Source organism: Amblyomma mixtum, chromosome 4 (assembly GCF_055824585.1).
Source record: "Amblyomma mixtum isolate Tamu chromosome 4, ASM5582458v1, whole genome shotgun sequence".
Lineage (NCBI taxonomy): Eukaryota > Metazoa > Arthropoda > Arachnida > Ixodida > Ixodidae > Amblyomma > Amblyomma mixtum.
This window is the reverse complement of record NC_143015.1, coordinates 157,321,134-157,344,840: the sequence shown is the minus strand read 5'-3', so window position 1 is coordinate 157,344,840 and position 23,707 is coordinate 157,321,134. Positions and strand designations below refer to the sequence as shown.

The window sequence follows — 23,707 nt, the reverse complement described above, 5'->3', positions numbered from 1 at the left end:
TCAAGCAGCCCAAATGTGATGGGTGCTGGAAGCAAAAAATACCTTGTTGAGGCGGGGAGGAGTTTGTGGATCGAGTTCGGGGGCTTATTGGTCCAGCGCTTCGCCGTCTTGGACTTTGTGATAGGCCGCGCCGAGGCTGCGTCGAGCCAGACTCTTGACTTCCGTCTGAGTATAAAGGTTTTTCCATAGCTGCATTTGCCAGGTTAAAAAGAATTAGGCGAAGTAATCCTCTGGACTTGAATGGGCTTGGTGCACAGACGGAGAAATACGCTCTGATTAAAAATGTACGAGCAAATTTATTAGGGTAATAGAAAGGTCGTATTTCTACAAGACTGTTCTGGCCTACAAGACTACCAGGTGCTGCCACTGAGTCGGACTTGTCTGACCCAAGTAAGTTGCTCCTACCGAGCAACCTTCAGCGACCACTAGTTAATTCAACTCCCACCTGCCACTGTGGTAAGTTTCCTCACAGAGCGCTGGGCAGGCTGTGACGACGTCACAAGGTCACGTGACCCAGGTGGCCCCCCTGCAGTCTCTAGATTGCTTCTCTCGGGATTTTTCGTGAATATTTCGTTCACGGTGAACGACGCCGACGGCGACGCCCGATTTTCTGCGTCACGAACTCCTTAACGCTGTCTCGTTAAAAAGAAATTGAGTAACACATTATTGACATAACACTGTTATTAAAATTTCATCCGTCGAGACTCCTATGAGAGACGCAGCACAGAATGATGACGGTGCCGTTACAAGAGCTAGTGCGAACAAGAATGGGACTTTAGACGTGTATATTCAATATTGTTACGTGTTGGTGACAACTGCGTAGACGCCGGGCGAGCAGAATGAAGTGGCATTGAAATAAACTGTTTCTTTCGCTGACTTGCGCCCACAAAGGAATTACATATCGGCGGCGGCGGCAGCAACAAGCGCTTTCCGGGACGGAAAATACTGCACACGCTGAGCTTTCTAGATTACAAAAGGTTACAAATGTAACGTAATTAGTTACTGGTGTATCTGCCATTGCGATACGCAGGAACATAAGGCCAGTATTTGTTAATGCGATAGCGTTAAATGCCCAGTTAAGAAAAATATCCGGTGAGGGCGTTGTTGGGGGTGTGCGCGATAAATAGGGTGGCTCAGGCACTCACGTGACCCCGGAGCAGCAACCTGGGTGGGCAGGCTAGGTCACGTGACCTTGTGGCGTCATCACAACCTACCCATCGAATTGAGAGCAAACTAGCCAACCTGGCAGGTGGCAGTAAAATTAAAGGTTAATCGCGAGAGGTTGCTCGGGAAGAGCAACTTGGGTCCCATAACACCCATAGATGGCAGCACCTGCAGTCGCAGGACAGTGGCACATTCCTTAAACGCTGCAGCATTGCGCCAGGAGTGGTATGAGGACTACCAGGGGCATGTTAATTTAAAATTGGGAATAACCAGTTCCGCATACCCTTGCAAATGAAGTTTTAGGCAGTCTATAGAGCGTCTATAGATGTCTGTCTATAAAGTCTATAGACTGTCTATAGACAAATCCTAGAGAACAGTCTATAGGCAATACAAATGCCATAGACAATCTATAGATAAATGGCCATACACTTTTAGGATACTTTTGTCTATAGTCTATAGACTATGAATAGACAAAAAGCAATATCTATAGGAAGTCAATAGAGTCAATAAGAAGTCTATAGACTGTCTATAGACCATTTTTATAAGGGTATAGACCTTATGCAAAAACTGGCGCCCCCTTGCGTTGACCGCGCGCGTTTCCGCCATGTTGGGGGCTTACGGATACCGCATTATATGGCAGTGCGGGAATAGCGACGCGCACGCTGGCGTTTATCGTCGTCCAAGATGCCCAAATATTACTCTGTACCTTGCTGTACACAAAGAGGACTCACGGATAACCAAGGAAACAAGGTAAGAGTGCTAGCTTCGTGCACTTTTTTTTATTTCGCGCCTGGAGCACGATGCGAGGCAGCAGGAAGCCTCTTGCGGGTGTCGAGTGCTTTTCGAGAGTTAACAATCAGATCGTAGACGAAGTCGCCACACAAATAACATTTACAGAACTAAAAAGGCTAATAAGTCGGATGTTTGCTCATCTTGTATTTGCCGAGGAGCGCTCCTGCCTGCTAGCAGTTACGGCGCACTGCGTCGGTCAGCTAGTAGTTTCTCACGCGGTATTAGTTTTGTGTCTGCCGCTCGGGTTCATGTGCCCGTTTTTTTTTATCCTGAACCTTCGGTTTGCTTTTATGCAAGACTTATGCAATCTTAAATTTGGGAAGCGTCACAGGCGAACGGATCCGCAACGGACATTCGCGTAGCCCGTGTCAGTGACTTGCGCACGTAGTAGGCAGCGTAGTAGTAGTAGTAGTGAAAACATTTATTTTTTTTTTTTTTCAAAAGGAAGAGTTAGGGAGTAGGGGGATGGGGATAGATAGATGTGGAGCTTCAGTGGTCGGTATTCCCTAGTCCAGGATCCCGTTGGCCTCCGCCGCTGCCTTGGCCCTCGTCACCAGCATAAGCTGTGTGCTCGGGTCGGAGTCAGCCAGGAGGGCCTCCCACTGCTCTAGACTAGGGCTATTTACCTTTGGTAGTAAAGGGCTTTTTTCGCAGCCCCAGGTGGCGTGGTACGTTGTGGCGTAGCCCCCACACCACACGCACTCTTTCGCGTATCTGTTCGGCCACATTTTGTGATACATGGCTCTGCTTGGGTAGGTGTCTGTTTGTAGTCGTCTGAGCGTGGTGGCCTGCTCTCTGTCGAGGATATCCGCCGGAGCCGAGTACTTCTTGCGCGCTCCCAACAACGCCTTCATTGCCTCCCCGTAAGATTCTGGCGTGCTGAAGGGTTCGACCGGCAAACCCGCCCTCCGGTTCGTGAACCCTCGGACAACGGTGTCTGCCATGAGATTTCCCTCAACCCCAGTGTCAGGGACCCAAATGATGGTGTGTTGAATGCTTGTGTTGTTTGATCCATGTCTGTGTTGTTTTTGTTCGAAGAGGATACTCGCGGCTTTTCGGCCGATCCTTCCATCTCTGTATGCCCTTGCTGCAGCCTGAGAATCCGTCGCTATCCAGTAACTCAGTCCCTGCCGATTGGCTTCAGTCAGGGCTAGAGCTATGGCGATCTCTTCCGCTGCTTGTGTTGTCCTTGTGCGCACTGATGCACCAGTAACTATATTCCCATTGGCGTTCACTACTGCTACCGCCCTAGCGTTTTCCTTCGTTCTGTACTTGGACGCGTCAACATACAGAGCCATCTGTTTTTTCTTTAGGAACCTGTCCAACTCCAATGATCTCGCCGCCCGTCTTCCTTCGTGGTTCTTGGGGTCCATGTTTCTGGGCACTGGTTTAACCAAGAAAGTGCTCCTAATTTGGCTGTCAATGTCTGTCTTGTCTTCGCCCTCGTCTTCTGCCGGGTATCCTAGCTTGACCAGTAGTGCGCGGCCAGCGGCTGTTCTTTTAAGTCTTTCCATTTGAAATCTGAGCATGGTTTCGCTGTGCTCCTCATACGTGCCGTACACCCCCATGTTCATCAGCTTCTCTGTCGAGGCGCAGGTCATGACGCCTAAAGCTTGCTTATACGCCCTTCTGATGCATGTTTCCATTTTGTTCTTTTCCCCTTTGTTAGGTTGTAGGTACGGAAGCGCGTACGTCATCCTCGGTATGATGAGCGCAGAAGTGATCCGTAACGCATCTCGCTCCTTCACCCCTTTTCTCTTGTTCGTAATCCGGCTTAACATCCTGCATATCTGTTTCGTGGAGTGTTCCAAGAGCTGGATGGTATGGTCCCGTTTGCCTTTCTCCTGCAGCCACATTCCCAAGATGCGAAGCTTATTTGTCCTCCTTACGGGTTGTCCATCTATCTCTAATTCTATCGTTCCCCTGTCCTCTGTATTTTTGTGAAGTCTAATAAATTCTGATTTTTCTGGGGAACACTGCATGCCGCTAAAGAGAGCAAATTGACCGATCTCATCCGCCGCTCTTTGCAATATTTCTTGCTTGTTTCCCGTCGATCCTTTTGTCGTCCACACTGTGATGTCGTCCGCATAAACTGAATGTTCGACATCTTTGATGTTTTTCAGTCTCCTAGTTAATCCAATCATTGCTATGTTAAAGAGCAGAGGTGAGATGATGGATCCTTGTGGCGTCCCTCTGTTTGGCGTCGTCTTCTTTTCTGACCTTATGTTGTTGATGCCGATCGTTGCTGTTCTGTTAGACAGGAAGGCCTTTGCGTATGCGAAGATCCTCTCCCCACAGTTTGTTGCCGAGAGTTCTGTGAGAATGGCATTGTGGCCGATGTTGTCGAAGGCCCCCTTGAGGTCTACGGCCAAGATTACGCCTTCTCGAGTGCCCGATATTTGTTTTAGTACCGTGTCTCTTAACTGGAGCATCACGTCTTGCGTGGAGAGCCCCGTTCTGAACCCGAACATGGTATCCGGAAACAGACCGTTGTCCTCCATGTAAATGCTCAGTCTAGTCTTGACCACTTTCTCATATAGTTTACCGAGGCATGAAGTTAGGGAAATGGGCCTAAGGTTCTCCAAACTGGGTGTTTTCCCTGGTTTAGGTATCACGATAATCTCAGCGTGTTTCCACTCCGCCGGGACCGTGCCCCTTTCCCAGTGCTCGTTGATTAGTCCAGTCAGGCTTTCGATTTGGTCATCACTGAGGTTTCTGATCATTGCATTTGTTACTTGATCTTTTCCCGGTGTTGTGTTCCTTGTGAATGACCTGGCAGCCGCGTATACCTCGTAGTCTTTTATCGGTTCATCCAGCTTCGAGTTCCTTGTCCCTGAATATACCATGGTGCAGGGTGGCACCTGCGTGCTTCCGACGTACCTGGACCAAAGAAAATCTGTAATCTGGGCGTCCGTTCCCTGAAAATTGTGCGTGATACGTTCTATCGTTTTGCTGTTTTCTCTTTTCGATTTTGTCGGGTCTATGAGGTGCCTGAGCAGCGCCCATGTTTTAGCGCTACCCAAGTTGCCGTTTAGTTCATTGCAAATTTGGTGCCAATTATCTCTAAGTAAGTTTGCAGTGTGGTCTTCTATCTCCTTATTGATTTGAGCTATTCTGAGTCTCAATTTCCTGTTATGTTTTTGTTTCTTCCATCTTTTCGTCAGCCCCCTACGAGCCTCCCAAAGATGTAGCAATCGTTTATCCGCACGTGGAAATTCATCGGTGACCTCTAGCTCCGTAGTATTGTCTCTGTGGACCTCCCGTAGTCGTTTGGTCCACTTTTCGATGTCCGTTATCGCAGTTCTTCCGGCTTCATTCTCCAACTGTTCACGGAATTTTTTCCAATCTGTGATTCTTGTCTTTCTCTGGATTGTGCTGAACCTTGTAAGTTTAATTTGAGTTTGAATTACGTAGTGGTCACTTCCGAACTGCTCCCCGGTGTTAGACCATTCGTAGTCTAGGATATTTCCTATGATGGTCAAATCAGGGCTAGTGTCTCTTGAAACGCTGTTTCCGACCCTAGTAGGGTATCTGCTATCGGTAACGATTTCCAGCCCGTGCATGTCCACTCCATCTAGGATGGTTTTTCCTTTCTTTGTATTCATCTTGTAGCCCCACTCTTTGTGCGGAGCATTGAAATCTCCCACAATCACAAGGTGGTTTTGTTTTACCAGGCCGATCACCGCTCTAATGATTTCTCTGAAGTCATGTCTCTTCTTGCGCGGTGGTGAATATATGTTAAGTACGAATAGGCTCTTCTCCCCGCGCTTCTTAGGTATTACCTCTATTAAAAGGTGTTCTATATCTTCTTCTGGTGTCGTGTGCTTGTGCGTAGTGACCCCCTTCTGACATAAAATGGCCACTTTTTTAAATCTTTCATCTACTATGGTGTCGTAGCCGACTATCTTCGGCGAAGTGTTAGTTTCTTGCAGCGCTATTACAGTAGGAGGGTGTTTATGCTGCATTACATGTATGTTGAAATCGGTTTTTTTTCTAAATCCTCTACAGTTCCATTGCCATATTGTAAATTTTTCTTCTGCGTTAGCCATGATGTGACACTACTGCTGCGCCGCGAAGATCTTCGCGCTTTCGTTTAGGTCGACCTGTTCCGGTGCTCTCTTGTTTTGTCTCCTGAACAGTTCTGCCAATCTCTGATCGGTCGCGTTCAGTCTGCTCATGATTTGTTCCAGCGTCGTCAAGACTGTTTTCTGTTGCTCCTGTATTTGGTGTAGTGGTATAGTAGCATCTATTTCTTCCCTTACTTGCGGTTGTACGGCTGCTGGCCCCTGCGTGCTTGTTTTCGTCGTGGGCGATTGTACTCCGTGTACTTTTCCTCGGTTTGTATCATTTTCTTCTCTTTGTTGTCGCTGTTCTATAAACGAGAGCCTCCTTTTTAGTCGTTCATTTTCCTCTCTAAGTTCCCTGTTTGTTTTTTCTAGAGCTTCAAATCTAGCCTGTATCGAATAGTCTAGAGCAGTGGGATAGACTGGAGGCTCGCTCCCAGACTGACTCACCTTCTTGGACTGCTTGGTCTTCTGTTTAGATGCGGAAGCGCCATGAGCATTCCCTCGAACCCAGGCGTTGTCGCCACCGTGGTCGGTGGTTCTCGCGTCTGCTAACCCCGGAAAGTCTCTCTCTTTGAAGAACGGCGTTCGGCTTCTGCTGCCGCCGCGCCTGTTCCGAGACGCAGATCTCGAAGATCCGTTCTTTTCTTTCGTTTCGGCTTCTTCGCTGTCGAACCACCGCGGCCTGTGGCCACCGTGGTAACTGCTTTCTTTTTTCTTGCCTTGCTGGTTCTGCTGGCCTTTCCGCTTGAGACGTCTCTTACATCCTATATCGCCCGTGGCGTGAGCTTCGCCGCACCACTCACACTTGGGCTCCCCACACTCGTGTCCGTCGACGTTGGCACGTTTGCATCTAAGACACTGCGGAATGGGTTCTGGTTCTGGGCAGACGTCTGATCGGTGCCCCTGCAGGTGGCATCTGAAGCACACCTGCTTCGTAGGTTGGTAAGGGTAAACTCTGTACAGTCCTCCCATCACTGCGACTGTCTTGGGCAACCTCGGTCCGTCGAACGCGATGAGCGCTGACTCTGACTTGCCGAGCATTCTTGCGTAGACTGCACGAATTCCCGGCGTTGCTACTTGGATGTGGTTCATTAGGACTTCTTGCGTGGTGCCGGCCATCACTCCATGCACCACACCCCGGACAGTTCCCTCCGCCGTGGAGCAGTATGCATTGAACTCGAATTGTTTGTCTCCGAGGCACAACTTCCTCGTCTTTTGCAGAGCTTCTGCCTTCGCGCCATCTGGCGTCCGGACTATTATTATGTTTGAGATGGCTTTCACCGCGACAAGCATGTCGCCGATGTATACCAGGTTGCATTCCTTCACCAGGGCTTGTATGTAATCGCTGGGCTTGAAATCTCCCACTCTTAGGTTGTGGCTCTTCGGTCGGAATACGATTTTGTATCCTCCTTTCGGGAGCTGTACGAAATCTCGCCTGTTACCAGGGAGTGTCTTCAGTTGGTTGTTTGCAGCGGACGCCGGTGGCGCGTTCGGGACCATGGCGTTCGGTCCCGGCGTCCCAGGTTTCTGCTGCTGTGGCTCGCTCGTTCCCACTGGAGTCTTGTTTGCCTCCGAAGGTGTACTTGCCTGACCGGTAGCTTTCCTATCCTTCTGGGCTCTGCGCTCCACTAATTCCTTCATCACTCGCCACGGGGTCTCGTTGACTGGGTAGACTCTTGGTTGTTCTTGCGGTCCCCTCGTAGCTCCAGCGTTGTTGGTGCTTGCAAGCTCCATGGCTTGGGGCTGGTCCGTACCCGGGTTATTTTCAATAACCGGGGCCGTAGTATGTGCCGCAGTCGATGCTGATGCCATGCCGCCGTCGAGGCTGCTCAGCCCCGGTAGGGCCAGCGAAGCCCATGCGTCTCCTGCTTCGGCCACGGCCGACGCTACGTCGGCGTTAGGTGTAGCGTGGCTCTCGCCGCCTCAAGATTTCAATGTCCCGTAAGTGGAAAAATATTCTACTCACAGAGATAAAATTGGTGTCCAGATGGTCCTCGTAACTTCACGGAACACATCCAATGAACACTTTGCATTAAACTGGGGTTTTCCGGTCAAGAACACTGACGATTCACGGAGCCCATGCAGAGCACGTCCGCGTTCCCGCGCAGTTGGGTGTCAACCTTCTAGGCAGCGTAAATCGATCATTTACCGTTCGTGGTCGGCTGCTCGATCGTCGCGTATTTTGTGAAGATCGTATTTTCCAAGGTATGACCCACAGTGCAGCGTCGCCAGTCATGGTCGGGCGATCACTTTGCCGAATACGTATCCTGGGGAGCATAAATGCGAGCAACACAGATGTACAGGTCGTCTTTATTATTATTATTTTTACGCGCCGAAGCTACACCTGGGCTATGAGGCGCGCAGTAGTGGAGGGCATCGGATTAATGTTGACTGCCTGGGGATCTGTAACCTGTGCCGAAACTTCGATATACTGGCGTTTTTAATGTTGACTGCCTGGGGATCTGTAACCTGTGCCGAAACTTCGATATACTGGCGTTTTCGTTTTTCGCCTCCATCAGAAAAACGGCTGCCGCAGCCGGGATCGAACCCACGTCCTTCGGCTCAGCAGCACAACGCCGTAGCCACTAGGTGGCTATGCTGTCACCAGGCATTTTAGGCTTTATGTAAATTTGAAAACAGCTCATAACGTATCGTCCCTAATGCTCGACTAATTGTTGTTCTGACTTATTTCGGATAATTAACCTCACTTGCAGTTATCTTGCAATTGTCCATTAAGCAGCAGTTTTCAGAAGAACATAACTACAAAATCTCTTCTTAGTTCCAATGTAAACAAGCTGTTTAGCTAAGAGCCAAATGCAGAAAAAAATTATTTGCAGTTATGCAGCATATTTTACTGTGCGTTTTTATTTTGCAGGTGTCTTTCCACTGCATCCCAGATAAGCTGAACATGCGCAAAGCATGGCTAATCGTCATAAAGAGAGATTCCCCGTTGAACATTGCGACTGCCCGCATCTGCTCAAAGCATTTCACAGAAAATGACTTCCTGAGGAACATAGTAGCTAGTGGGCGCAGGAGGCTAACTGTCACGGCTGTACCATCCGTGTCTGCATTCTCCATGCCCGAAGAAAAGACGAAAGCCACCAAAAGCTCTTAAAATAAAAAACTTAAAATAAAATAAAAATAAAAACTTAAAGTAAAGCGATCGTACACGGTCCGCACCAAGCAACTATGTTCACTCCATGACCACAAGCCCCCAACATGGCGTCGCTTGCTTGTTTCGGTTTTCTTCCGGTAGATGGCAGCACTTTTGCATAAGGTCTATAGGGGCATTAACTCTATCGCGTCATATCCTTAAGGCAGAGATTAAGCGTCCGCTCCAGATTTTTTCTACCTCTCTCTGGCATAACGGGAAGAGGCAGCGTAGACGGAAACTTCACCTTCCAAACACACTTTTCAGTCACATGTATGCTGCCTTAAATAAATCGTTAAAATAAGAACCAACAAAGACGCGGATGCTTTTAGTTGTGCGTATAAGCGAGCGGCTTCGGTTTGAATGTGCGGCTATTTTTTTTATTTCTTGTTGCACTCGACGAATGTACGCCTTTTCAAGTAACTTTATATGCCTAACCGCTTTGTGGAGCCTAGTTCGAGAAGCCAGTGGCGAATTGAACAGCGACAAGTTATTCCAAAGCCACGGCTTCCGAGGTGGTAGGTTCGGATCCCACTGGCGGCATGTGGTTATCTTTCTTCTACTTTCTTATCAATTACCTTTCAGCTATTAAATAATCACGCTATTAATTTCACCTTGAGCAACACCAAACATCAAAAAAGGGGGTAGAAACATTCCCCTATGCTTTTCTTTCTTTTGGTGACTCTTCGCTTCTTTCAAGAGGAATACGGTTAACTAGTAGGAGCAGAAAATAAAAGTGGTAGTGTATAAACACATTACCGCTAGAAAACAAAATCATTATACAATTAGTCGTATGGTATCATCAGGCCATTGGTCTTTCCAAATATGTGGAACACATGCTAACTACTACGTAATTATCCATAATATGAGATATGGATAGCATTGGCAGCTTACGTGCCACTCTGTTGCAGCATCTCGCTCAGCTATGTGTAAAGCAAAGTGCAGGTCAACATCTGAAACCCAGAAATACTTTCGCAAAAGTGATAGTACATCATGACCCAGTGTGATAGCTCGCGCGGCGGCTTCATGGTATCAAACTTTTTAACATATTGACTGACAGTGTACATTTTCTTTTGAAATAATGTTGTCACGTGAAGGCTGCAGTTATTACAAGCCTTAAAATAGTAATTTTAAAGCAATATACATGTGACTAGAAGCATAACCTCAGCTAAAAACAGGGCCCACATATACATGAAAAATTACATTAAAAAAGATTTGTACTGCTTCACCAATTACTATACTAAAAATATCGCAACTCTAACTAAATTGCACTGCCAACTACAGCTCACAAGCAGTAATGACGTTACATTACAATTACTTCCCATAGCAACTCCGTAGCCAGTGCAATGAGCGGCAGTCTGGGCACCGAACTCGTGTAGGCGTGTCCGCGTCCATCATGTCGGAGTCACCACACTGTAAATAGACGGAGGCTTGATCCCCTACAAGTTAAGCGGGGCCTAAACACAGACGAGGCGAACAGGACGAGTATTTGTTGTTGTTAGCCTTTGAAAAGATGGCACATACCCACACTGCCGGGGGATCGCCCAGGTATCGGGGGGCAGAGGTTGCTATTCACATAAAGGCAAAAGAAAAGCACGCGGGAGAGCAACACCGGTGGATTCTACCCAAAGGAGGGCGTGGACTGAAAAGGGATAAGAGTTTGGATGAAAGAGATAGAGAGAGAAAGTACCAGGTGTCAACTCTTTCATTCTTTTTCCTGGCGTGTCTCCAGCAGCCGGCGCCAGCATAGATGACGGTGATCCCGCCGCTTCAAAAGCAATTAAATTGGTGTGCCGAGTTCGCGTACTTCGATGATCTGCTGGTTACCAGTTCCTTGCCTGAGAAGCATGCTAACACCCAGCTGCGCCTGCAATTTTCACGACTCGTTGACCATGGCCTCGTCATCAACCCGGCGAAGCGTGCTTTCTCCGTCAGCGGCATCCAGTTCCTTGGCCAGCGCGTGATAGCGGTGCGAATTCGGCCCTTGGACAGTAAGGTGCGCGCCGTCCACTACTTCCCTCGCCCAGAGTCGCTTCGTCAGCTCCGAGAGTTCATTGACCTCCTATTCACCTCCGAATCTTCCACCGGCGTTTCCTCCCCAACATAGTCCCCAATACCCGACCTTTCACCATTCTCCTCAAATCACCACAAAGGTCATCGCACTCCTCTCGGGTGGACGCCAGTCCCCGAAGCAACCTTCCACTCCATCAAGAAGACCATTCGATGCCGCTCTGCTCGTGCCCTCTCTGGTCGACGCCTGCACTGTTGCGTCTCGTCACCGACGCCTCCGATGCAGCTGTAGGCGCCGTTCAGTAATAGCTTCATCACGGCTTCTGGTGCCCGCTGGGTTCCCAAGCAGCCCTACGTGCTGTGGGGTGCGTTGAAATTTCAACGAACCCCACAGCACGTAGGGCGCCCTTGACAATACCGCCCTACTGGAGACAGAGGAACAACTCAATCTGTCTCTACTCAACGACTACTGCCAACCCACTAGACTGGGTAAAAGCGTCAATTGGGACTCGTGCACAGACCTGGCCTTTGCAACGGCGGACCTCGACGGGACTTGGACCAACACGGGTCTCCGTTTCGGCAGCGATCATTACGTTTGCGAGGTGGTCATCGGCTCCGAATGGTACCAGCGCAACGTGAATAAAGCCAAAATCATGGACTGGCATCACTTTCGGCTAGAAGAAACACCTGACCCTATCATGGGCATCCTAAATGGATGCAGTGCATGAAAGAAAAATACCATTAGTAATACTTGTCGGTGGGCTAGTTGATGCCTATTTTCGTAAAAAAAAACTGCGAGGACACTTTGGCAACTAAAGTGTTGAGAGGCGGAAGCCGAGGACACTATGCCGGGACGACTTCCGGTGGATGTGACGTTACATCGTTTCCTTGGCTATATCGATACTTAAATTATAGATCTTTCGGGGATCTTAAGTGTTAAGTATGCTTAATTACACATTTTTCCGTCGAATTTGACACAAATCTGGCGTTTTCCCGACCATTCTGTGACAATTTTCACTATGCCGTGACTACTTCTGGTGGATGGGACGTCACACCGTTCCTATGGCTTTATCGACGTCCGCGTTATTTCTACGCAATTTTGACATTTTTAACTATAATTAATTAATTATTTACTCTACAGTCATCAAACGTGGCTTATAGGTTCATTTTTTCCTCCTCTATCTGAAGCAACCATTCGTTTTCTCCTATCTTTTTTTAGTTCCCGAGTTAACACGCGGCCAAAGGTGTGACACCCTCTGCTAACGGACGACAGTATGAGAAATTAAAGGCTTTCGCTTTAACAACACTTAGCGCCAAAACAGACAGCACACAGTAAAAGCGTCATCTTTTTACTGTGTGCAGTTTGTTTTGGCGCTAAGTCTTTGAACGACAAAATACATTCCGGCCAGCGCGAAAATTCCACAAGTAGACACCGCCACCTCCTCAACATGTTGGGAAGTCCGCCGGGCCCTCGCTCGATGGTCTAAACGTCAAAATCACAACCGGCGCCAATAAAATCGCATCGCACAGCTAAATCATAAAATCCAAGCTTACGCCAGGGAGCTGAATAGCAGCAAGTTGCGGCAAATTTGCGATGGCCTCAATGGAAACTTGTTCGACGCCCTAAACTGGAACCTTATCAGGTATCCCGTCGACCCCACTAGAACAAACGCCGAGAACAACAAACCACTTGAGAGGATCAGCACAAGGACTTCGCATTGGATGCGGAGATAATCGACCGGATCTGGAATCGATACGCCTCCTACAAGACAGCGTCCCCGCTCCTTCTAGATTAGCCGCCGCGGTGGCTCAGTGGTTATGGTGCTCGGCTGCTGACCCGAAAGACGCGGGTTCGATCCCGGCCGCGGCGGCTAGAATTTCTTTGGAGGAGAAATTCTAGAGGCCCGTGTACTGTGCGATGTCAGTGCACGTTAAAGAACCCCAGGTGGTCGAAATTTCCGGAGCCCTCCACTACGGCGTCTCTCATAGCCTTATTCGCTTTGGGACGTTAAACCCCATAAACCAAACCATCCTTCTAGATTACACAGGTCCTGACCACCCGCAGCTCGAAACTCCGTTCCCTTAGGATGATCAGGTCTTTGCAACGACCCGTTCTCTCTACAACCCAGACCCCAGGCGTGACCAAATCACCAAAGCTGTTATTCGCAACCTGGCTGAAAAAAAATTCGGGGGGGGGGGGGCACTTTGTTGACTTAAAGTGCGGTGAGGCGAAAACCTTTAGCGCGGTGTTGCTGCTTGTGTCACTGATGTGTGGTTAAGGTGTTAATTAAGTACACAACTCTTTGTGAATCTTAAATGCTGGAGAAACTGGAGGGCGTTTGGGAGGCATCCGTCTGTTTCGACGCCTTTCTGCAAACACTCTCCAGCGTACTAGACAAGGAGAATTACATACGCGTTGGCAGGAAGTATCGTTGCCATTAGAACCCTCGGCTGCGGAACGGAAGGATGGTGGTTCGAATCCCATCGTGCACAAAGATATTTTTCTGGTCTGACTCGAAAATCGTGACCCATCTCCTGACAACCCTCCGCCGACAACGATGAGGCATTCAAAGCTTTCGCCTTAAAATTTAAGTGCATCAGAGAAATGACGAAGTACTTTAGCAAAATCTGGAACTGCGGCCAAATTCCTCGAGAACGAAAACACGCGGAGATGGTCACCCTACCCAAGCCCACTAAACGCCCTCATGTCAAAAACCTCAGACCAATCTCGGTGACCTCGTGCTTGCGGAAATGGTTTGAAAGGATCGTGCTACAAATACGACTCAGTGACCACCTCGAGAAAGAGGATATGTTTCCGGAGACCACGTTTGGCTTTAGGAAGCACCTCTCCGCACAAGACGTCATGTTGCAGCTGAAGGCGGACATTCTCGACCCAGTCTCCACCAAGAACGAAGGAAAAATTGCTGAGGCTCAGCTTGGCTAAGCCTGGGGAATGCGAAGCATATTAGTGGCTAGGCTTGGTAATACATGGCTTTCCTTGGTTGAATACTTGGTCATTTTAATACAACCACTAGAAGCCTTCGTCGTGGGGGAAGACAACGGCATGGCTACAGCGGAACGCCGACTAACCCCGATACGCGCGTTGGGTGAGCGCCTGGATTGCCACGGAAGCCGCGTCCGCCTGCCCGGTGGAGCGAGCGTTTCACCTACACCGAGTGTGAACGCGCGTTCGAAATGCGCGGGAATGCGCGGGTGTGACGGCTAGGGGTCCCACGGCGACGGCGCGAGGTGGAGGCCGGCTCTCTCATCCGATGTCACGTGGTGTGACGTCACGGTGTCACGTGGTGTGACGTCACGGTGTCACGTGGTTTGACGTCACGGTGTCACGTGGGGGTCCCACGGCGACGGCGTGAGTGGTAGCTCTAGCAATATGCTTCGCATAAAAACTTTGAGATCACTGAGGCAACCCGCAATGAAGCAATACTATAGAGGCTAGAAGGTTTGACTAGTGTCGTGAACGCGCGGGCGCAGTGGAAATGATTTGCAATGACGGCTCACAGATGGCGCTGCCGCTGGCAGGTGTGTTGTGCGCGCGCTCGGCAGCAATGCCGGGAAACGCGTTTCGCTGCGCGCATCTCGCTGTGACGGCTGTGACATTCGTCTGGCCAAAGCATAAAATATAATACGAGTGTCCATATGTTCTGCGGGGCATGCGGCATCGGTCAGAAGCGGTATTCTCAGCAAACCACTTTCGAAGCTACTTCTTCAGGTGGACACAGCCTGTTGAAGCCGCGAGCAGTTATATTTTTGCTCTTCTATGCTTTGGTTGACCCATTTTCGCGGAAAAAGGAATAAAGAAAAGGTGTGCAGCAAGACAACGACGAAGGGAAAGGAACGAGCACAACACGACATGCGCAAAAACAAGAAAGGCTCGTTATCCAAGAGTTTGAGCTTGCCTCGTATAGCGACCGAGCGAAATTACGGCCTCACGTGTGGAAGGCACCACTCGCGGATGGTCGTTACAGCTCCGAATACATTAATATAATCACATAAATAAGGGAACAGAACACATTAACGGAATTTTTGTTTACAGGAACATTTCACTGACGCAGTTTCATTGGCACCGCCTCGAGCAGCTTTTGCTTCCCGCTATTGGACGCCTTATCTTTGCTCATTGCCTTAGTAAAAAATGCTACCTTGTCAATACATAAAACTTATTCATATCCCTTGTAAGAGCGCGGGAGTGTTCGCTGGAGCCAATTTCTTGGAGTTCACGCCCTTGTAAAAAATGTAAAAAAGACATCATGCTACCAGCATATGCAGCTTGTTTCTGCTGAAAAAGGCAGTGAATGCATTTTCTAGTGCAGTTATTAGCACTTCAATGCGCTTTGAAGCGTTCACCAAACCTCCATGGTCATCCTGCCTCGTCAGTGAGGCATTCGCATTTTCATCAGCCTCTAGGGGCAAGATAGCCAAGATGCACATGCGAAGGGGCACGGGAATATTTTCAGTGATTTCCTGACAACGCAGCCAGCGACATATAAAAAGTGAGTCGGCAGTCACTCTTCTTTTCTACGCCGCCTTTATGGTCAAACATGCTGTCCTGCTCTTGCAGCACTGCTGAAGCATGTGCGAGATTTCCCTAGTCCAAGAGATCATCGATTAGGCTCGTTATCTGTGCCACCTTTTCTTTCCTTACATCAAGAGAACTCACAACCTCAGCTGGTGAATTTCCATTCCTTGGCGACCTTGCCAAGTTGTAGAAGGCAAGGTTATTTACTATAAGCAAAAATTGTTCTGGAAAGGTGGTCATTGCAGCCGAATGATTGTCTTACAATTCCAAATAAATTCTCGAATTTGTCGTGGATCAAATTGGCTGTCAGGAGATATTTGTATTTTATAGTGATGACGCGTCACATAAATCATAAGTGACAGTGTGCTTTTCAGCGTCACACGAAGTCCGAGGGCAGTCCCTGCACTGAGAAATCCATCGCCGTGCTGAGCGGCGTACCGTTCCCATTCATTCAAAAAAGCTAAAAATTCTTCAGAAAGCTCGCACTTGCTTACTCTGGGCGAAGCCCTTTGGAGGGCACCCTTGATGCCATGACAAATATCAAGCGTTCCATGAGCTTCACCAATCCTTCTGTTGGCTCAGTAGTATGGAAAATTTTGTCGAGCTTATCCTTGTAAAAAAAAAAAGTCCTTTCAAAACCTCATCGCTGAACTGCTTGAAGGCTAGGTAGACACGCATTTTATCAAATGCGTTGTCATGCGTTGCGCACAAACATGCCAGGCAATCAGAAACGAAGTGAGCGAAGCGGAAACAAACGAGAAAGACTCGACGAGCGACACGAGGAGCTGCGGCGGCGGCATCGGTCTTCTCGGCTCGCCTAACCCGCCTGCCGCGAACAGCGCCACCTACGCTAGCATCGAAACAGGTTTCGGCGCGGCGGCTGGCGAGGGCGCCTGCTCACGACACTAGTCAAAACTTCTAGCCTCTATAGCAATACGAAAACGAAACTTCCACATACTATATCGACGTCCGTGGCTGTTCTGACGTCCTTGTACTGTATCGACGCCCATGGCTATTTTGACACCTAAGTGTATTTTTTTCGCGATAAATGAAAAAATAAGCGCAGATTCAGAAGTCTAAGCGAATTTCGGATCTTCGGAAAAAACTGCCTACCATATAAAAAACACGAATGCATCCCGTATTGCGGGATGCTTTCGGGATACTGAAGTTAAAAAGAGCGCGCGGCTAACCTGTCTTGTACACGTCAGCTATGTCTCTGTTTGTTGTCTCGTTAAGGCGCTAAACACAAGTAATCACGGCCACCTCTCTACCAGATGACGCCTCCCGGTTCGCGCTGGCTTGCCGTAAGGTCGCTCTGATCAGGGCCCACCTTTATTACATGTTCAACATTATGAGAGAAAAATTTAGAAACTTGGGAAACTGTTAGATACTATTATGCAATATTGAAGGTAATGGTCCATTTTTCTGATATATAGCAAAATTATCCCATTAAAGTGTTTCCATCAGTCGCACTGAACAATTAAAACTGCCATAGAAAAGCAGCGGGGAGCGCTTTTGACTATAGAAGAAATGTTAGTAGAAAAAAAAAAGCAAGACTGCCGTCGGATGATCTGTGCAGTTATTTTGATTGTTAGAGTGAAATCTTCCAGTGTATAAAAAATTCCGTTCATAAATGGTTTCCCCTCGAAACCTTGGCAGTTGCTTAGCTCAACTGGTCCAGGACATACGCAGCGAAAGCAGTTTCGTCTAATGACATTTCGGCAGCGACACGCCGTCGTTGTCGTACAGCAGCTTGGCGGCGTCTCTTCGCGAGACATTCCTCTCGTTCTTCGGGCGTCTCGGCCGTCCGCTTAGCCTTTCTCGCCTCGTTTTCACGTTGTCGGCCGGCCTTGTACCGTGCGACCACTTCTGGATCGGGAGACTCAATTTCACGCAGCCTGTACTGCTGCCGTGATGAAAATGACCGCTCTCCTTCTTCTATGGTGCGCGTCCGAGGAGCGAGGGCATCGCTTCCGGCTTTTATTCCAGCTGCGCAGCGCGACGCGCAGTGGCTGCGGCGCCATAGTTGCCATGGTACTGGTTGCCATGGTAACGGCGCATGCGCAGAAGTGGCCTTTGACAGGTATCTCGAAACGCGCTTCCTCTAGCCTAGTGTAGCTTTCGCTACAAAATGCTTTTGTCCAGAATTGTTGGGTTTGATTGACATCAAGAACGTACGTGGCCAAATTAGAATAGTTTTTCATACCTTTCGTTACATTCCCTGACGTCCATGGTATCGTTCACAGCACGAAAGGTTGCTCGTTTTACGACGATTGAAGTCATGCTGCATGCGACCACGTATAGCACTTCAAGCGGAATCGTCGAGACAGCCGCAGCCGATGGCGGAACTTTAGCACTGGCCAGCGCCCGCTCCCCATGCTTTCAACTCACTCCGATAAGCGCAAAAGCCGCAGGCTTGGGAACAGGTGCAGCAAACAACAGCTTATCTCTCTCGAAGCCATCGCCACGTATATGCGTGCGTTTCCAGGTCGGAAGTAACGCTTCGAAGTGCTAAATTTCTTGCTTGAAGAGTGAATCATCTGATGCTTAACGAATGAATCAAAAGAAAGCATTCGACATAGGTTTGTCTAGTTGAGAAAGGAATTTAATTTACGTCAGAAGAGAACTGCAATAAAAAATGGCTGGGTTTTAACGTGGCTTGAATCTAGTTATACGAGCAAAAGCTCTGTTAGGCATAGTCTCCACAGTCTCGAGTCAAATGTCCGGGTCAAGGTTATGGTCAGGTACTTAGTGGTCAGAAATCATTTGGTCGCATGGTCATAGTACCATAGCTTGAGCCATAACACCACGGAGTCAAGTTCGGTTTGACCTTGCGAGGCACTGAAGGTAATTGTAGATGTGGTGCCCACTGCCTCAAATCAAACATCAAGGTCAAGGTCAAAGGTCAAGTTCAGGTACCCAATGGCCTTAGTCATTTGATCACGTGGTCATATTTATTTATTTATTTACCCTAAAGACCCAGAAGAGGGCATTACATAGGGGGGGGGGAATGATTAAAAGAAAGAACACATAACAAATCAACTCACAACAAATGATGGTAAATATACAGAAGGCAGAGTTTGGGTAACATTTGGTTAAGTGCAGTATAACACGTTCAAACCGCAAAATTCAACACGTTCAAACGAGTGAGTAATAATTAGGGCAAAATAAGTACCTAAAAATATAATGGCACACAAAAGAGGCTCCGGAGCTGTTCAGCACACAAGAAATGGCAAAGCAAAAAAAGGACCGCCAAAAAGTCACGGACACTATAAATCATCTAGCACTCTATGACGCATTTTCCGTGTTCAGAAATGTTAGTAAAGCTGTTTGAAAAGATGATAATACAGTATGGCCGACAATGCTGGATGGCAATGAGTTCCATTCATTTATTGACAAAACCAGCGGTGACTTCTGATATTTTAGTGTGCGAGCGAAAATCGGACGTACCTTATGCGCATGATCCAGGCGAGCTGAACAATGAGGTGCAGGAAAGATATGATTTCGGGAAAATGGCGTTTCGCTATAGTATAAGGTGTGAAATAATGACAACCGGGCGAACTTTCTACGTTTAGCAAGAGGTTGAAGATTCATGGCTTGCTTCAGTGCTGATACGCTTTGATGACGTGAGTAGGATGACAGTATGAATGCATTACAATAGCTTGGGCCATAACACCATGCAGTTAAGTTCCATTTGACCTTGTGAGGTATTGAAGGTCATTGTCGATATGGTGCCCGCTGTCTCAGATCAAATGTCAAGGTCAAGGTCAGGTACCATATGCTCATAGTCACATGACCATACTACCGTAGCTTGGGCCACACCACCACGCAGATAAGTTCGCTTTGACCTTGTGAGGAATTGAAGGTCACTGTCTCACCCACATCGAAATCGGAAGTTATATCCCGAGGAGTAGAGCTCCCGCTCTAATATTAAGGAAACACGACGTTTCGGAACCTACGTGGTTTCTTCAGCAGGTGTGACTACGGGTGAGTCGCAGCTTGGCTTTCCCCTATAGTTAGCCGCCGGGTCACTGATCATAAACCGGGGAGCGTGTTCGCCAAATGCAGCCGGTACAGCCAGTGATGACAGCGCCGCCCACCGGCAGGTAGCAGCCACCATTAAGGCTGGTTATAAATATTCATTGAGAACGACGGCTTGACGTCGCCGCTATGGCGCAGTGAATTACAGGCACGTGTTGCGTATGGAAGGTCCGCCGTTCGACTCCGCTCTCTGTGCTGTAATTTTATAGTTCTTTTTTTATTACATTTTTTAATTTTTTTGCCTTTTAGGTCGCAAATCGTGATGCTTAGTGGCATTTAACGCCGTTTAATATTTTAAAAAGATTTTCTGCATACTTTTACACAGATCATTCAGAGCGCTGGAATATCAGTTTTGAAATTAAACTAAATATTACATGGTTAGTAACAATAGGTTCGTATAGACTTTTAAGCATTACTTAGGGATTTATTATCCCTTTCAGGTAAGACGTTGTGACAATCTTCAGTCACCGTGATCAATTCACCGTGGTTTCTAGCCTTGTGGCTGTACAGGCTGCAGTTGGCGTATACGCAACCGGGGATGTAGAGGGGGGAAGGGTTCCAAGGGAGCGGTGAGCATTGTCTCGCGTCTGTTGAATGTGCCATGACCGAAAGAAGTGCTTCCTGCGCGGACGCAGGTCGGTCTCCAGCACAAGGGTGAATATTGGGTGGCAGGTCAAGAATATTACCATTGAAACATGTTCCTCCCAGCATCTAGGAGGAAAGTTTAAGGAAGGAAGGAAGGAAAAACTTTATTTTACTCTAGTCCTTTTTCCTGCGGTTTGGGAGCATCTTCAGAGACGTTTTCTCCTTGATTTTACCCCCAGGAGTCTTCTCTGTCGAAGTCGTCCGCCTCTAATCAGTGGTCGGTTGCCCTCAGTCCAGGGCTCCGCTGGCCACTGCCGCCCGTTGAGCTCGCTGTACCAGACCTTCTTGGTCTTCACAGCGGTCGCTGGACAGCAGAGTCTCCCACTGCTCCGCACTCGGGTTTTGTATTTTGGGGACCACGTCTATCTTTTGGCAGGCCCATGTGATGTGATAGAGAGTAGGTTTTCCGTCGCACCAGGGACATTTGTCCGCGTATATGGTAGGGTGCATTTTGTTTAGTATATGTAGGTTTGGGAAAGAGCCTGTTTGTAATTGTCTCCAAGTGACAGCTTCCTCTCTGCTGAGAGATTTGTGCGGTGGGGGATACCGCAATCTTCTGCCTCTGTAGTTTTGTAGTATGGCCGAGTAATCCCTGGGTGCTGGCGCGAGTTCCGCGGGCTCATCGGATGCTCGGAAAGTAATGTATCCTCGAGCTATCCTGTCGGCCTCTTGGTTCCCTGCCACCCCCGTGTGCCCCGGTACCCACACAATTTTGTGTGGGATCTTGTCGCTTTGTTCTTCCTGGTTTTTAATTCTGTCGCTCGCTGCGAGGAGTATACGGAGCGCGTGACGACCTATCCTGCCATTCATGTAATTTCGGCAGGCTGTTTGAGAGTCGGTGAGTATTGTTAGCGACCGCCCGGTTCTATAGCCCTCCGCCACCGCTAGAGCAACGGCTACTTCCTCGGACTCTGCAGCTGTGCAGCCTCGGAGAGACGCGCTGGTCATTTCGCGTAAAGACGAATCGACCACCGCCGCCCCAGCGATTTTGGTGTCTCCTCCTCTCCAAGACGCGTCTGCATACACGGTCGTGGCTTGAGGAGCGTATGTTCTTTCGATGAAGTCGGCCCTCGCTTCTCTTCTGCCTCGATGGAGGTTGGGATCCATGTTTTTTGGTATTGGCGCTACCTTGAGGGTCTTGCGAAGCTCGTCGGGGATCGTTGCCGTCCTCGTCATTTCTCGCATCTGCTCGCGGTATCCGAGCCTCTGCAGGAGCGCTCTTCCAGTCGTTGTCTGCAACAGCCTGAGTTTTTGCGACTCAAGCTGCGCCTCTCGTAGCTCCTCAAAGGTGTTATGTAATCCCAGGGCCATGAGTTTTTCGGTTGACGTGTTGCGCGGAAGTCGGAGCGCTGTCTTATACGCTTTGCGTAGCAGGGCATCCGCTTGTTGTATTTCGTTTTTGTTGAGGCACTGGTAGGGTAGGCTGTACGTGATTCTACTAACTACAAGGCTTCTGACTAGTTTGAGTGTGTCCTCTTCACGCATGCCATGTCGCCTGTTGGTGATGCGGGTGATCATGCGGGTGATCATGATCAGGAAAGTTTAAGAAATGATGGTGCGGTTTCTTCGGGAAGAGCCTCCCGAAAATTAAGCCCTTTAATAAATCTTGCAGGTCGTAAACATTCGTTTGTAACCTATTGACGCTTATGTCTGTTATGTGCACGTATAAACGCGAAAGAGGGATTTTATTGTTTTATCGCGTGTGTGGCGATATTTCATGCTGCTGCTGCTCAGAACCGCTTGCGAAGGACCGGACTCGTGGTCCGGGGACACTTGCAGGGGTCACATAGGCTCCGCATTAAGGGTGTGACGCGATAGCTTTACTTAATCACCCTGGTTCGAACCCGACCGCGGCGGCCGCGTTTCGATGGAGGCGAAACGCAAGAGGCGCCCGTGTGCTGTGCGATGTCAGCGCACGTTAAAGATCCCCAGGTGGTCGAAATTATTCCGGAGACCTTCACTACGGCACCTCTTTCTCTCTCTCTTCTTTCACTCTCACTTTCGTCCTTTCCCTTACGGCGCGGTTCAGGTGTCCGCCGAGATATGTGAGACAGATACTGCGCCATTTCCTTTCCTCAAAAACCAATTCAATTCAATTCGTCCTAGAATGGAGACACGGACGACTCTAGCGTCTTCTTGCTGTCACCGAAGTAAAAAAAAATACCGACGATTACGTTACTTCCTAATGCGAAATTTGAGCGCAGCAAATAAGCTGTTTCACCTTTTCGATAGATTGAGGCAAAGAAATCGAGCAACACATGTATGCGCTATCACAGAACGTAAAGTAACGTAATCGTCGGCGCTATCACAGAACGTAAAGTAACGTAATCGTCGGCGCGTCGACAACTGCGCGTCGGCGCTATCACAGAACGTAAAGTAACGTAATCGTCGGCGCGTCGACAACTGCGCGTCGGCAACCGGCGCGTCGGCAACTGAAGAGCACCCTATCCGCCACACAAGAACAGGGGGGGGGGGACCCTTTCCTCCTCTTTCTGCATGGCGGCGACGGTGTTCTATGCAGTCACGTTATCTTGACTCTCTAGCGGCGTCAGCGGCATCCAGCGGTATCAGTCGGTCGCTGCTAGCGCTGGGGGGATGAAAGGGGGGCGGAGCTGGTTACGAGGCCGACGCCGACGACGACGCGAAACCCAGGAACGGACGCCAAAGAGCTGCGCTCTAAAACGTGATGAAAAGAAATGCTAACAGCGGAGCGCCTCGGTTCAGTTTTGCTCGCGTTTCTTCCAATCGCGATGGTAAACAACACGATCGGGCGTTCGGTACCTCTCCGCCCCTAGCTTGTCCGTATTTTTTTTTTTATTTCGCATTGCGCGATCATGAACGTTCTAAAGTTTAGGGCAACAATGGTAGCACAGAGCAAACGTACGCTGCTCTACGTAATGCCGAGTCAAAAAGGAGGCTTACCGTCGCTACGTCGGACGCCAAGCGACAACTCTCCACTTCGGGCCTGAAGGGGAAACGAATGGGGGTGCGACAGGTATGCTTCGAATAATGCTTCAGCCGGAGAAAAGCGCAGCTATCGGCGAAACTGCCGCATATACTTCCTCTCCCCCTTCCCACCAAGCCGCGCTTAGACAACAAGCCGTACTCAGAACGGAATGTTCTCCTTTCTTTCTCGATACGTGTCGTGAGTGCGCACAATAGCTTGCCCTTTCGCAATGTTTACCCGCAGCAGCGCGGGGCCATTCGAAACGTGTGGAGTGAGAGAGGGGAAGCGCTGCTGCGATAAGGGAGTTTCCTGGCGCTGGCCGGGTTGCGTATTGCCAAACCATATCCTGTAGACGC

The 23,707-nt window shown here is 48.9% G+C and overlaps 1 long non-coding RNA gene across 1 annotated transcript; it reads right to left on the bottom strand.

Moving 5' to 3' along the window:
• Nucleotides 1–48: 48 nt before the first annotated feature.
• LOC149348926 (uncharacterized) lies at nt 49–23,503 on the bottom strand. Its single transcript, XR_016292305.1, has 3 exons — nt 23,327–23,503; nt 8,173–8,290; nt 49–189 (listed from the first exon to the last, which is right to left on the bottom strand). It is a non-coding gene; the product is annotated as an uncharacterized LOC149348926 (long non-coding RNA).
• Nucleotides 23,504–23,707: the final 204 nt, after the last annotated feature.